At 33.9% G+C, this 14,025-nt stretch overlaps 1 protein-coding gene across 5 annotated transcripts in view; it reads left to right on the top strand.

Moving 5' to 3' along the window:
- Nucleotides 1-14,025, top strand: part of WDFY4 (WDFY family member 4) — a 486,698-nt gene that overhangs the window by 119,412 nt on the left and 353,261 nt on the right. For 2 of the 5 annotated variants that reach the window (XM_012539778.3, XM_012539772.3), the window contains exon 1: nucleotides 8,115-8,305. The exons of 2 other annotated variants lie outside the window; for them this stretch is intronic. The gene's annotated coding sequence lies outside the window, so the exon portion shown is untranslated. Of the gene's footprint in view, nucleotides 1-8,110; nucleotides 8,306-14,025 lie in introns of those variants that run through there. One more of the 5 variants, XM_031956284.1, reaches the window with a different exon arrangement.

The following is a 14,025-nucleotide window of genomic DNA, read 5'->3' as shown; positions in this document are numbered from 1 at the left end:
TCATTAATGGACATTATCTTACCTTGCATTAAATGGCTATAAAAATGACAAGAATTTGTCATTTGACAGAGGGACACATTATTGGATACTTTGAATGGCTCTGAGACACTCTAGAGAGTTTGAGAGCAATCTGCAGGGTTATGGGCTATCTAGCTATTCTAGCTCCACCATTCTGAGAATGAGTCTTCCTTCTTTCCTTCCTTCCTTCCTTCCTTCCTTCCTTCCTTCCTTCCTTCCTTCCTTCCTTCCTTTCTTTTTCTTTCTTCCTTTCTTTTTCTTTCTTTCTTTCTTTCTTCCTTCCTTCCTTCCTTCCTTCCTTCCTTTCTTTCTTTCTTTCTTTCTTTTTCTTTCTTTCTTTTCTCCTCCTTTTACTTTCCCTCTTCCTCTTCTTCTTTTGATTCTTCTTTTTTTCTGTCAATACATCCAAAAAGGTGAATTATTCACAAGCAACATTACAATATATATATATATATATATATATATATATGTATGTATGTATTTTTACTTTTACATACTACTAATTGTTCAGTTAATTTTCGCTCTTTGGCCAAATTCTTTTTTTTCAACTTTTTTCTACCATACATAGAGCTACTTAACATACTTTTGTAATCTGAATTTTTTCAGGTCAATACTTCCATAAAGGTGAATTCTTCACAAGTAACAGAGCAATAATATTTCTTGACTTTTACATCTACTATTTGTTCAGTCAGTTTTTCATCTTTGGGCAAGTCTTTTCTTTTCAACTTTTTCTACTGTAGCACTACAAAACATATTTTGGTAATCTGGGTTTTTTCTTGCTGTCAATACTTCCTTGCAGCATAAACCCAGTAGTGAGATTGCTGCATGAGAAGGCATAAATAATGTACATTTTGTTGACTAATTTCAAGTTGTTTTCCAAAATGGTTGGGCCCATTCAGTTTCACCAATGGTGAGTAAACCTTTTGGGAGTTATTCCTTTCTAGTAGCTGAGTTACTACAAAAACCAGGTGAATGAGATGATGCCAAAGTTTATTTTGGATAGCAAGATAAAGTATATTATCTCTTAGGAGTCATCAGGCTGCCCAGGCAGACAGATGGCATTTAATTTGGCACTATGTAATTATACATAAAACTAACCTGCCGTTAAATGGCAAACACTCACATCCTATAAATAGGAGCCATGTCTACCTTCAGTGAATCAGTGACCTTTTCTTTATGAGTCAGGGTCAGCATTGAGAAAATCAGTTATTGTATTGAGCTATTAAAGAATGAAGCCTTTAGAACCACAAAGGGACGTTATTTCTCTGGGCCTCAGTTTCCCCATTTGTAAAATTATAGGATTGGATTAGATGGCTTCTTTGGTCTCTCTTACTTTTAAATCTATGATCTTCTGATACCATGATTCTCTGCAGTTTGCCCTGTACTAAATGGGCCCAAACCTCTGCTCTTTGCTTTTATAGTTGCAGAGATGCATCATTTTACAACCTAGAGTCATAATCCCTGCTACATACCCTTCCCTTAGTGAACAGTATCTCTTGTTTCTTGTTGTTTTGTTCTTTGCAGACCTCTAGATGTCAACACTTCTCAGATCAGGGTAGAGTTTCTTTAAACTCACCTCATTCATAAGTTATTTCCTTTTGTAAATTGTTATTTATTATAAATTATTTATCATTTATTATACTATATTATTATACAAAATTATAATACAATAATTTTGTAAATTGTTTCCTTTCCTCTTGCTTTTTTGAAGCGGTTCAGTGTCATCATGGGGTGATGTATTGTCTTACATGTGTATTGAATTTAAGTGAGACAGAGTTGCCCAAAGTCTAACACCTTGCTCTCTTTTCCAGAGTCAACAAAGTCCAATGGCAAGATAAAAATTGAGATGATGGATTATAACCTAGGATGTAATGGATGACATTGGATGTCTGACCAAGCTCTAAGCATGCCATAGTAACTGCTTCAGTTACTTTTATGACAAATAGATATATCTGAGATATGCTAATCCCATTTACCTGAGAGTAAGGAGTCATCTATAGCAGTAACTATGGTGACTGAGAGTCAGGGCTCAGGGAGACTGAGACCCAGTAGTAGTGATCTTTCAGTTAATTCTAGTCTTCCAAGCATACAATAGAAAACTGAAATTGTTTCTACTTAATTTTCCTCCTTTTGTTTTTATTGGTTGGCTTCCTTGCTGTTTTAATAGTATGGGTGGGTAGTGCTGAAAGGTGCTATGGAAACAGAAGAGATGCAAAAAATATTATAGAGGGAGATACAAAGTTCTGACTGTATATGAGAGAGGCAAAGACAGGAGTGGGATTAAGAGTATCATTAAAAGAGAAGTATTCCATCTGTGGCAAATTGACTGGAATATCCAAATGGAAAGTCTCCTTATGGAGTTGAAGGTGAGCATCTGGAATCGAAAAAAACAGGGGCTGAAGCCTGAATTTGAAGCTGTGAGGATGAGGTAGAGAATGTTAAAAGAGAGAGAGAGAGAGAGAGAGAGAGAGAGAGAGAGAGAGAGACAGAGAGAGCCAAGGAGAAAGCTTTGGGAGAACACCAAAGGTGACCTGATAAATATCTAACAACTAACTCTGAAAAAGAAAAAGTACACATTAACACTTTTAAGTTTAATTTGCATAAGTAACATTTTCTCTACCTCTTTGTTAAGTCTAGACAATTTACAAAACAATAAATCAAGCCTTGGTTTACAGCTTCTCTTTCTGAAATGTAAATAGGTAAAAAAAAAAAAAAAAATGGCTTTCACAAGTCTATTTGAGCTGGCTTCGGTAAGCCTTTAACACCCTAAAGGATTTAGAAAATGATCCAGCAGAGGAGGCAGAGAAGAAATGATTGCCGAGGAGAGGAATCCATAAAAACCTTGAGACTTTTAGGGGGTCAAAAGAGGTTAAAACTAATTTGTAAAAAACTAATATGTTATTTGTCTACTAAAATATTTTTCCACTTTTCAACTACAAAAAATAAAATAGAGAGAGATTATCCAGAAGGAAGTTATTATGATCAAGAGAGTCAAATGAGAGATCAAGGAGAAAAAAAAAATCTGTTGAATTAACAGTTTAAAATTCATTCATAACTTTTGAGAAAACAATTTCATTAAGGTTATAGTGACACAAAGTTGAACTAACAAAGGTTGATGGGAAAGTGGAGACTTATTTGTTAACATGAAGTTTTCAAGATGTTTGACATTCATACTCATCTGTTTGGTTTGCAAAGCCCTTCACAAACTTGACCAAGTCTATTTTTCCAGTTTTATTGCACATTACTCTTCCTCTCTATGATCTGGCTAAGCTTTTGTTCTCAGATCATTAATCAGTTTGCTGATTAATTATTTATCCGATATTTATTAAGCACCTACTACATATCAGACACTATGGTAAATTTAGGGAATACAAAGAAAAGTAAAAGCTAACTCATATTCTCGAAGAAATCCTAGTTTAATGGGGAGGTACATACAATATATACTCCATCTCCTATCTTTGATATTTTGCACTGCTCATTTACTATTTCAGTATGAACTTCCCTCCTCATTTCTGGGATTTGAAGAATCCCTTCTTTCCTCAGATGCAGCTATAGCCACATGAACTCTTTTCTTATCCTCTCAATTTCAAGTACTGTCTTCAATCATACTACTTAGCATTAAATTAGTTTGTCTTAATTTGTTTTATTCTTTTTATATGGATTGTGTCTTCATACATGTCTTTGTCATCTCTTCCACTAAATATAAACTTTTGAGTAAAAATTTTTTCATTGATTACTTCTGTATCTCCAGGGCTTCAGTAGAGTTGTTATGAAATGATATCTCCAGTTACTATCCACAATGAGTTTGTTCATTTATAGGCCTTCTATTTACCCTTCTTTATGGTCAGGATAAAAATTAGGAGAAAGAACATCCCCTTCTCCCCCATGACCACTGCCAGGCTTGAACCAACAATAATTTGATCCTATCATTCTTCAAGGAACATTGTCTAGCTCAGCTTTCTAGCCATTATTCATTCATTCAATAAATATTTATTTAAATTCCTACCCAATAGTATTTTATTATTTTCCAGTTATATGTAAAAGTAATTTTCAACATGCATTTTATTTTGTATTAAAGCTTTTTATTGTCAAAATATATGCATAGGTAATTTTTCAACACTGACCCTTGTAAAACCTTGTATTTTTCCTCTCCTTCCCCCTACCCCCTCCCTAGATGGCAAGTAATCCAATATGTTAAACACGGTAAAAAAATATATATATATATATACGTTAAATCCAATATATGCATACATATTTATACAGTTACTTGCTGCACAAGAAAAATCAGATCAAAAAAGAAAAAATGAGAAAGAAAATAAAATCAACAACAAAAAGAAAATGAAAATGCTATGTTGTGATCCACACTCAGTTCCCACAGTCCTCTCTCTGGGTATAGAGGACTTTCTTCATCACAAGATCATTGGAACTGGCCTGAATCATCTCATTTCAACATGCATTTTAATAACACTTTATAAGTTCCAAATTTTTCTTCCTCTCTCCCTGCTCTCAGACTGTGATGACTAAATGAGAAAATATTTTTGGAGCACTTTGCAAAACTAAAAGTGTTATATACATTCAGCTATTATTCTTACTCAAAATTTCAGGAGATGGAATTGTAAGACTGTTGAACTTGGATGAGCTGCTAAGTGACACTGATAAAGTGGTGGTGGTGGAAAAATTTATAATATGGAGAATTGTGTTAGTTTGTTTAAAAAGAAAACCAAGTTTCTGGTGTAGAAATCTGTTTACTTGATCTTGTCTCCCTAGGAGGATCCAAGTTCAGATTTGACCTAAGACATTTACTAGCTGGGTGACTCTGGATAAGTCATTTAATCCAGATTGTAGCATCCCTTCCGCCACCAACAAAAACAACAACAACAAGATTATTGATCTTCAGAATTAGAAAGACTTTCATTCTAGTCTGGCTTCAGATATTTCCTTGTTAAGGAAAATGATACAATCCTCTTAGCTGTTTTGGAGCAAGGCACTTAATTTCTGGACTTTATACATTTTCCCCACCTTTTTTTCAAATTCTGGTTAAATTCCACTTTCTACTGTAAGTCTGGTCCAATACTCCCCAAATTCTAGTCCCTTTTCTCTCTTACTTATCTCCTTTTAATCCTCTGTAGAGTTTGTTGGCACTTTTCTCTTTATTTCTCCCATTAGAATATAAGTTCCTTGAGGAAAGAAAAAGTCTTTTGCTCTTTTTTTTGGTATCCCTAACACTTACTATGTGCTTAGCACATAGTAGGCACTTAATAAATGTTTAAAGACTGCAATCTCTTTGAGTGTCAGTGAATTTCTGGTTAAAATGGAGAATAATACTAGCACCTCTCTCACGGGATTGTTGAAATATTGAGTTAATGTATGGAAAGTATTTGCAAACTTTAATCCCCTATGTAAAAATAAGCTGTTACTATTACATTACTCTGACTTTTATTTTCAAGTTCACATAGAAATGGTCCTGGTACTGTTTATTTATGTTTAATGTTTAGTGAGTTATTATTCAGGTCCATAAAAATATTTTGTACAGGTAATGGAATGAAATTGTTGAGATGCAAGCTTATCTTCTGATGGGTGCACTGAAGGCATTCTCAGTACAGTTTCATGAGCAAACAGGACAATGGCAGTGGTGAATACTGGCTGCTCTCCTATGGTTTTTATTTCTTTCACTAGTTCTCCATTTCAAGAACATTTAGTTCCTCTAAATTTGATGTTATGAATATTCAGAAGAATGTCATGTATCAAAACATGTCTGGTGATTGTGGGAGATTATTTTAGCTATAATAATACTATACTTATACTACAGTTTATTTGTTGAATTATTAAGGACATTTAGGGAGTTTATAATATGGAGAATTGTCTGTTAGTTTGTTTAAAAAGAAAACAAACCAACGATCTGGTTACTTGATCCTGTATCCCTAGGTGCTACATTTTTGTAGCCTGCCATATTATATTTGCAGTTTCTAAAATGAAGAAGAATTAAGTCTAGTTTTCTTAAGAATGAAGTTTTTATAGTGTCTGGTAGCAAGGATAGCAAGGACTTAATCTTATATTGCTATTGCGAGCCTGTCCGATTCTATCTGGCAGCTAACCAATGATAGTAACATATGATAAATCCAGTGACATATTTAATTTGCTCTGTGAAGTGACATCTGTTTATAGAATAAGCATTTTTGTCCTTTTTAGAGTATTTATCATGTAGTCTGAGAACATTTATTAGACCTTTTCTTCTTTTGTTACACAGAAAGTATTTATTCTTCTATGGACACCCTGGGTTACATTTGGACTGTTCATTTTGTTAAATTTATGAGTTCTTCTTCATGTACTTTCTAAATTGCTTGTTGTTCATTATACTATTCAAACAGTGTTTATTAAAATTCCTACTGCTGGGATGTTAATAGCTCTAAACATGTTCTTTTGAGTTTTAACTTCAGGACATCAATTAGTTTCTTCACATATACAGTCACAAATTACTCACTGATAACTTCTCAATACATCTTTCCTAGAGAAGACTGAAAAGACTACAATATTTGTGTCATTTTTGTCCACTGGTTATATTTGACCTCCTCACTAAACTGAAGCCATTTAGTCTTTATTCTTTTCTTAGTATACTTTTTTATTCTTTCAAGGCCAAATAATATTTTAATATCATTTAAGAAATGTTTTATGAGATAAAACTTCATCATTGTCATCACTATCATTATTATTCAATAAATAAAAGCATGCAAATAAAAGCAATTATTTGAGTGTGGCTAAGTGGTACCATAGTGTACAGAGTGCCAAGCATAGAATAAGAAAGACTTAGTTTCATGAGTTCAAATCTGGCCTCAGATACTTCCTAGCTGTGTGATCTTGGGCAAGTCATTTCACTCTTGTTTGCCTCAGTTTACTCATCTGTAAAATGAGCTGAAGAAGGAAATGGCAAACCAATCTTAGTGTCATTGTCAAGAAAACCTCAAATGGTGTCATGAAGGGTTGAACGACGCTAAAAAAAAGTGAACAAAATTAATCATTTCTTATTTATCGTATATATATATATATATACATACATATACACCTATATAGCTACATACATATACATATATATACATGCATATACACCTATATAGCTACATATATATATATATATATATATATATATATATATATCTTGCCATCACAGATCTGTTCTTTGCTTCCCCACTGGCATGTAAGTTCTTTAATAGAAGCATCTGTCTTTTGCCTTTCTTTGTATTTTAATTGGGCCATGTTTTTATCTGGCTTTTATTCTTTTATATTTAATATTCTACAGACTATTTTCCAGGTAGTAAAATAACTGCTTTCTGGAAATGAATAAAGTATTGAGACATAAACTCATGACTTGGGGTAGATATATGGCACAGTGGATTGATAGTCCTGGAGTAAGCAATACTTGATTTCAAATCTAGCTTCAAACACTTACTAGCTCTGTAACCCTGGATAGGTCACATGCGTCAGCTAAGCAGCATGAATTATAAAATTATATGTTATAGTTATTATATATAATTATAAAAAACATCTATCCCCAAGGGTTGTTGGGAAGATCAGATGAAATAATACATGTAAAGCACTTAGCATAGAGCCTAGTTCAGAGCTTCTTTCCAGCTCTCTTAGTATTGAGTGCTAGATCCGTGTCCCTTTACCTATACCACTTTAGGTACTACTGTTATTATTATTAAGTGTGGTTTCCAGATTAATGGTAAATGATTTCTTTCTCCTGTATTAACAAGTCACATGCAGAACTGTATGAGGATAAAAAATAGCTGACCCCTTTGTGAAAATCCTTCAGTTTCCATGATCTTATTCTGAGTTTGCTCCTCTTCCTACTGAATCCCCTTCAAAAAAAATTATTTATTCAAAATAAATAGGCAGAGTCTTTGTACTGGTTTTGAATGGAAAGTGCGTGTTCGTTGGAAATGATCCTTTGGGCTACAGATAGATCTTATCTTTTGGTTAAAAGGAAGTCAAAAGTTACCTTCCTGTATAGTCTGGCTGTTTCTGCAGTAACTCAGGCTGCTGTTGTCACCAGTTTGGATTATAAAATGAAACTCTCCCAGCTTCCTCACTTCTGCTTTCTCCAGGAAATAAGCCTACAGGCTATTTGCATGATTCACAGAGAGAAGCTGAGAGAGTCACTGGGAGTTGTTGAAGACTGAAGGGGCTCTGGTGACCTTTTGGGCAAACCCCTCCAGTAAAGGGCATATTCCTGGGGCTCAGATGCGGCTGGAGTCTCCCCAGGGAGGGGGGCTCTGGAAAACTATCTCAGGTAGGTCCTTCTGGTTTATCTAGGCAAGAGCAAGGCTATCTTCAGGAGTTCCACGTCCAAGCTTGGCAATCTAAGGTCAAGCCTTAACTTCTGTCTTGGTAAAGAAGCTGTAAACTCTAAGTGTGTCAGACTGATTGGCTCCTGGCAAGCTTGAGGTGAAGGAGAACTGAAGTGAGGAAAAGGTCCATGAGATTCCAGTGACAAACCCAGGATGAAAGTAGACTGCGAGTTTTTTATGTGTTTTGGTCAGGTTGTGTTGTAATTTAAAGAACAGCAGTCTGCTCTTCTTCAGTCTTCCCCAGAGCCAGCCACCAATTTAAGGAACAAGTACACTTCTTTTCTGCAGAGCTTGGGACAGATTATGTGTAACACCAGCCTGCAGCAGGTCAGACCTAAGCCCAGAATTGCCAAGGGGGTTCTCCCTCATAGAATGTTAGAACTGCCCATTTGGTAGATGAGTAAACTGTGGCCAGGAAGGGCAAAATAGGCTTGTTCAAGGCCACAGCAGTAATAAACAACAGTCAGCATTGGAACTCATGTTTACTGATTCCCAAGTTCAATGTTCTCTGTTTTACTTTGGGCTCCCCTTATTTCTTCTTCTCAGGTGCCTTAAATCTCCTAAATGGGGTAAGGGTGGTATTGACAACGATTCTAAATTGGGAATCAGAAGGCTAGTTCTATCATCTTGGTTGAGCTTAATTATTCTTGCCCACAGTTTCTACAATATATGTAAAGGTTCCTTCAAGCCTTAATATTGTAACATAACCTGTGTTTGCCTTCCTCTGTTAACCACACTTAGGTCAGCCTTCTTGTTCGTGCTTTACACAGTATTTTTGCCTTCATTGTTTTTTATTGTATATTATCTGTTTTTCCCCATAGTCTTGAAAGTCTTGATCTTTGATAGCTGATACCTAATGAGTCTAATTTAGTCAGTCATTTCCTCCTTTGACTCTCCCAATGCTCTGCACTTCTCAAGAATTTGAATTTGTTTTTGTGTGTGATTTATTTTTCTCACTTCTAGATAATAAATTCCTTGAGGGCAATTATTGAATTGTGTTCTACTTTGTGTGTACACCAGTGCCAGGAGCAGTGGTTTGATAGTAATTTCTTGGTATAATGTTGGCTATGGCAGCCAGGTTTAGAGCACTGTGTTTAAAATCAGGAAGGCTCATCTACATGAATTTGAATTCTGCCTCAGATGCCTATTAGCTGTGTGATACTGGGCAAATCACTTATTCCTGTTTGCCTCAGTTTCCTCATCTGTAAAATGAACTGGAAAAGGAATTGGAAAACTACTCTAGGATCTTTGCCAGGAAAACCTCAAAGTGGGTTCATAAAAAGTTGTATACAACTGAAATGACCAAGCAACAACACTCATTATTGTAGAAACAAAAAATTGGATGTAAACCATAGAATATAGAGCAGGCAATGGTTTGTGTCTGTAGGATACCTCACAAAGAGCTTCTTACATCAATAAAAAACCAGGTATGCTAAAAAGAAGAAAACTGGATAAGCTGATCTTGGGTACATGCTAATGAATTCATGTGTTGCTCCTTTCCTATATTTTAATTTTGAGATAGTTTGGACAAAAAATTAATGTAATAGTTGGGGAGTCTTCATGATTCAATGTAAAAAGACTGCTGTCATAGGAATTGAGTTCAAAACCTGGCTCAGTCCTTATTAGCTTTCAGCAAATCATTTAACCTTTCTGAGATGTCTCAGTGTCATCTCCCAAAATAAGGGGGACTAGATGACTTCTGAAGTCTTTTCCAGATCGATGACATTGTACAGCTTGGATTTGGGGTGGGAGGGTTATCCTAGGGCCTGAGGACCTTTCAGTGGACACAATCCAATCACAGTAGATAGTTATTTGCTTTGCTAGTCTTGATGAGTGATTGACTAACGAGGAAAGGTTGAACAATTTGACTTCTAAATTGCAAGTTATTGGCAGGATGGCTCTATTTTTGTGCTTTTAGGAAACTTGTCTTTTATCCTAATAGCAAATTTTCTTCTTTGTAGTTATAACTAGGTCATACAAACACAGAATTTTAAGATTCTTAAAATTTATTTTAATGGAGATGTCGTCTCTCTTGTTGGCTATAGCTAGTTGCACTCTATTGTGAGAGATACACAGCAAATTTCTGTGAGTGGCTCTTATAAGATCTGTGGGGCAACTCATTGTATGATATAAATCACATAGAATATTAATTGCCTTTCAAATATCCTTTCTCTTTTAAATTTGAATTTATGTTAAAAAGTATCAAATGGACAACTTCTTTAAAATAACCCTCTAGCATTGCCTTTGCTAAAAATTCACATTTTATTTTATTTTTGATGATAAGAAATTACGATTGGAAAAATAACATAGAATACCTTGCCCTATCAGTAATCTTTGGCTTGGAGGTTTAAGAATGATTATCTAAATAGTGTCAAAAGGGTCAGAGACTTGGAAGTACTGAATTTACCTTGAAAACATTATTTTACCATTCTGAACCTCACTTCCCATCTGTAAGTTGAGGATGTTGTACTAGTCATGTCCATCTTTAAAAATATTGCAATTCTAAGAGAACTATGTTCAAGCCACAACCTAGAATAAGAATATTTAATAAAAATCTGGCATTTTTAGAGATTTGTATAGTTTATAGTTTGAAAATGTGACATAAGGGACAGAGAGCTATCTTCAGAACCAGGAAGACCTGGGTATACTAGTAAACTATAAGACTCTAGGTTGCAGAAATGATGCTGAGGTGCAATGGAGGAGAGAATTTCCTCACTCAATAGCTCCCTATTTCAATAAAATTATAGATATGATCTCTGTCCCTTTAGTTTACAAACTATTTTCTTCAAAATAATCCTATGAGTTAGGTGGCACTATTGCATAAGTATTATATAAGTATAGTAATAATGGTATAAGTACTGTTATTCCCATTACATAATTTTACAAAGGAGACTTAAATTACAATAATGAAAATAGCCACAATGATAATATCATCACTACTACTGCTGTATATATCCCACGTGAGTCCCTCCAGACACTTCAATGGATATTTATCAGGCATATTGGGAAGGGGATTCTGATTTAGGTATAAAATGGATTACTTGATTTCCATGATCATTTCCAACCTTCAAGTTGTGCAACTTTAAAAAAAAAAATTTTTGATAAACACTTTCCTATTTTGTTATAGAATTCTAATGTACATTTTTCTTTATCAAACACAAAAATAGACTCTCTTTTGTAGCATTGAAACTATCCACATAACAATACACTCACATGCACAAAGAGAGTTAGTTTAGCAGAGTGCTTTCTTTCTAACACTGCTATGATTTGATGTTGAGGGATTTATTATTTCCACTTCCCACATAAAGAAGCAACACATTATTGTGTGTTGAGTACTGAATTTTGATTTAGGAAGACTTTAGTTCAAATTCTTCTTCTGAATCTTACCAATTTCATGACTAAAAAAAGTTGCAATTTTCCTGGATCTCAGACAATTCCTCAAAACTCAATGTTAAACTGTTTTATGATTGTATTTGATAGGAGTATTTATACTGATAAAATCAGAGGTCCTTGTCACAGTAGTCCCATTTATCAGATGAAAAAACTAAGATTCACAGAGATTAAGTAAAATGATCAACTAGGTAATATTATTGTTAAAATTTGAATTCAGAGCTTTCTTGACTTCCAAATCTGGGACTATTTGTACTAAATCTGTACTAACTTGCTCTTGCCATTGCAGTATACTTCCTAATCCATTTAAATGCAATGATAGGGTTTGCATTTCTACTTCTGAATATTGATTTCTGAATTTTGGCCAGTTGTCTCACAATAAAAATATGTTTTTACAAAAAGCTTTCATTTTACATTCTTTATTTCAGACATAAAAATTATTAGATTTTCTTTAATGGTCTGAGCTGGAAAGAGCCTCAGTTTTTCTAACTGATTCACTAGTTCACTGGTTCTGCAAACTGACTATGTTCAGGGACAACAATCATATATATCTCCTATGTCAGGGATTAATAATCTGTACTTAAAGGACCTATATGCTGTTTTCCAAGATATATAATGTCTCTTTGTTTCAAATGAATGTATAACTGTATAATCAAATCTGGACAGAAAAGCTAAGATTTAGAGAGCAGTAGTACCAATAAATGAGTCTCATAAAGCAAATATACCATTTGAGTTTGAAATTGGTGCTCTAGCCTTTAGGGAAGTAGATTTCATCAAATCATAGATTTAGAGTCTGACTCATTCATTTTACAAATGGGAGAACTAAGACTGATACAGGTTAAAGAATTTGCATAGGGTAATACTGTGCTATGAGATAGTTTGAAAAAAGCTCAGAAATAGGTATAATTTCATGGAGGAACTGTCTATCTCTAAAATTTTGCCATGGTGGCTGATGTAGCAGAAGGGAGATACAAGGATGTATTTCACAAAAGGGAGCCACTGAGAGTTCAATCTGTTATGTACTGTGGTTTTCAACTTTAGGCAGCTTATAATATGACAGATAGACATATATATATATATATTATATATATAATTATATATATATAATATATATATTATATATATAATATATTAATATATATAATATATATGAAATATATATATACTTATCTATTTCCTTATATAAATATGTAGATACACATATATAAAAATAAATATAGATTTATATATATACACACCCATATAGGTGTATGTATGTATGTATGTAGAGATCACTTAACTTTTTATTGCACTAGGCAAATCTTTTAATACTACAAGCTCCCAGTGAATTGCTCAGATGCATCCCCAGCAAAGGGGATTCTTTACCCTGATAAAATTATAGTTCCAGACAACCTACATCATCATTACCATTAGCATTATCTGAATAAACTATAAATTTAAATCTAAAATGAGAAATTTAGAAATGATATAAGCAAACTAAGATATGCCTAATACATTATGATGTTTCTAAAATAATCTAAGGATGCTTGGAAATTAGTTTTGCAAACATGTTATTCTTTTTCCGAAAATTTCCTTTAGATTGCTAATTAGTCAAAACATTTCTTTTGCGTTCAGCAATATGGAAGTTGCTATACATACTGAGAAAGAAAACTGAACCTGGTTAGGAGAACACAGTAGTGTTCTCTATTCTTGTATTATTGGAAAACCCAAAAGGTGTGGTAGAATATATAGGCATTGCTAATGTTTATAAAGGGAAGTTTAAATAACATAGAGTAATTTCCCCCTAACTGGGCGAATTTTTTTGTTCATCAGAATCTCCATTTCTGACCACAATGGAATTTTTTTTTATTCCAGAGTTGAATGAAAATGCACATGGATATCCATATTCAAAGGATACTTCTGCTATGCACATACTAAGTGCTCAACAATTATTTATTGAATCAAAATTGATCCTTCATGAACTTTGTGTCAAATCTAAGAAGGAGTTTCAGTTTTTACCCTCTTGGTAAACATTTGCCTTTCTGATCAGAGTCCTTTGTCTTCCAGTTCATTGTTTTTGTTTTGACATGCAGACAAAATTTAGACAAAAGAAATCCTCAACAATATATAACATGACCCCCAAACAGTTAATTAAAGCAGTATAAAAGTATAAGCTCTATGCTCCATTTGGAGAGTTTTTAATAATATTGAACTATACAGAGGAAGATTAACTCCTATGAAGCATTCCATATTTTTATAAAAACTAATAGTGCATATGACTTTGCATTTTTAA

This window comes from Sarcophilus harrisii, chromosome 2 (genome assembly GCF_902635505.1).
Source record: "Sarcophilus harrisii chromosome 2, mSarHar1.11, whole genome shotgun sequence".
In the NCBI taxonomy this organism is placed as follows: domain Eukaryota; kingdom Metazoa; phylum Chordata; class Mammalia; order Dasyuromorphia; family Dasyuridae; genus Sarcophilus; species Sarcophilus harrisii.
This window is presented reverse-complemented; position numbering and strand designations above follow the sequence as displayed.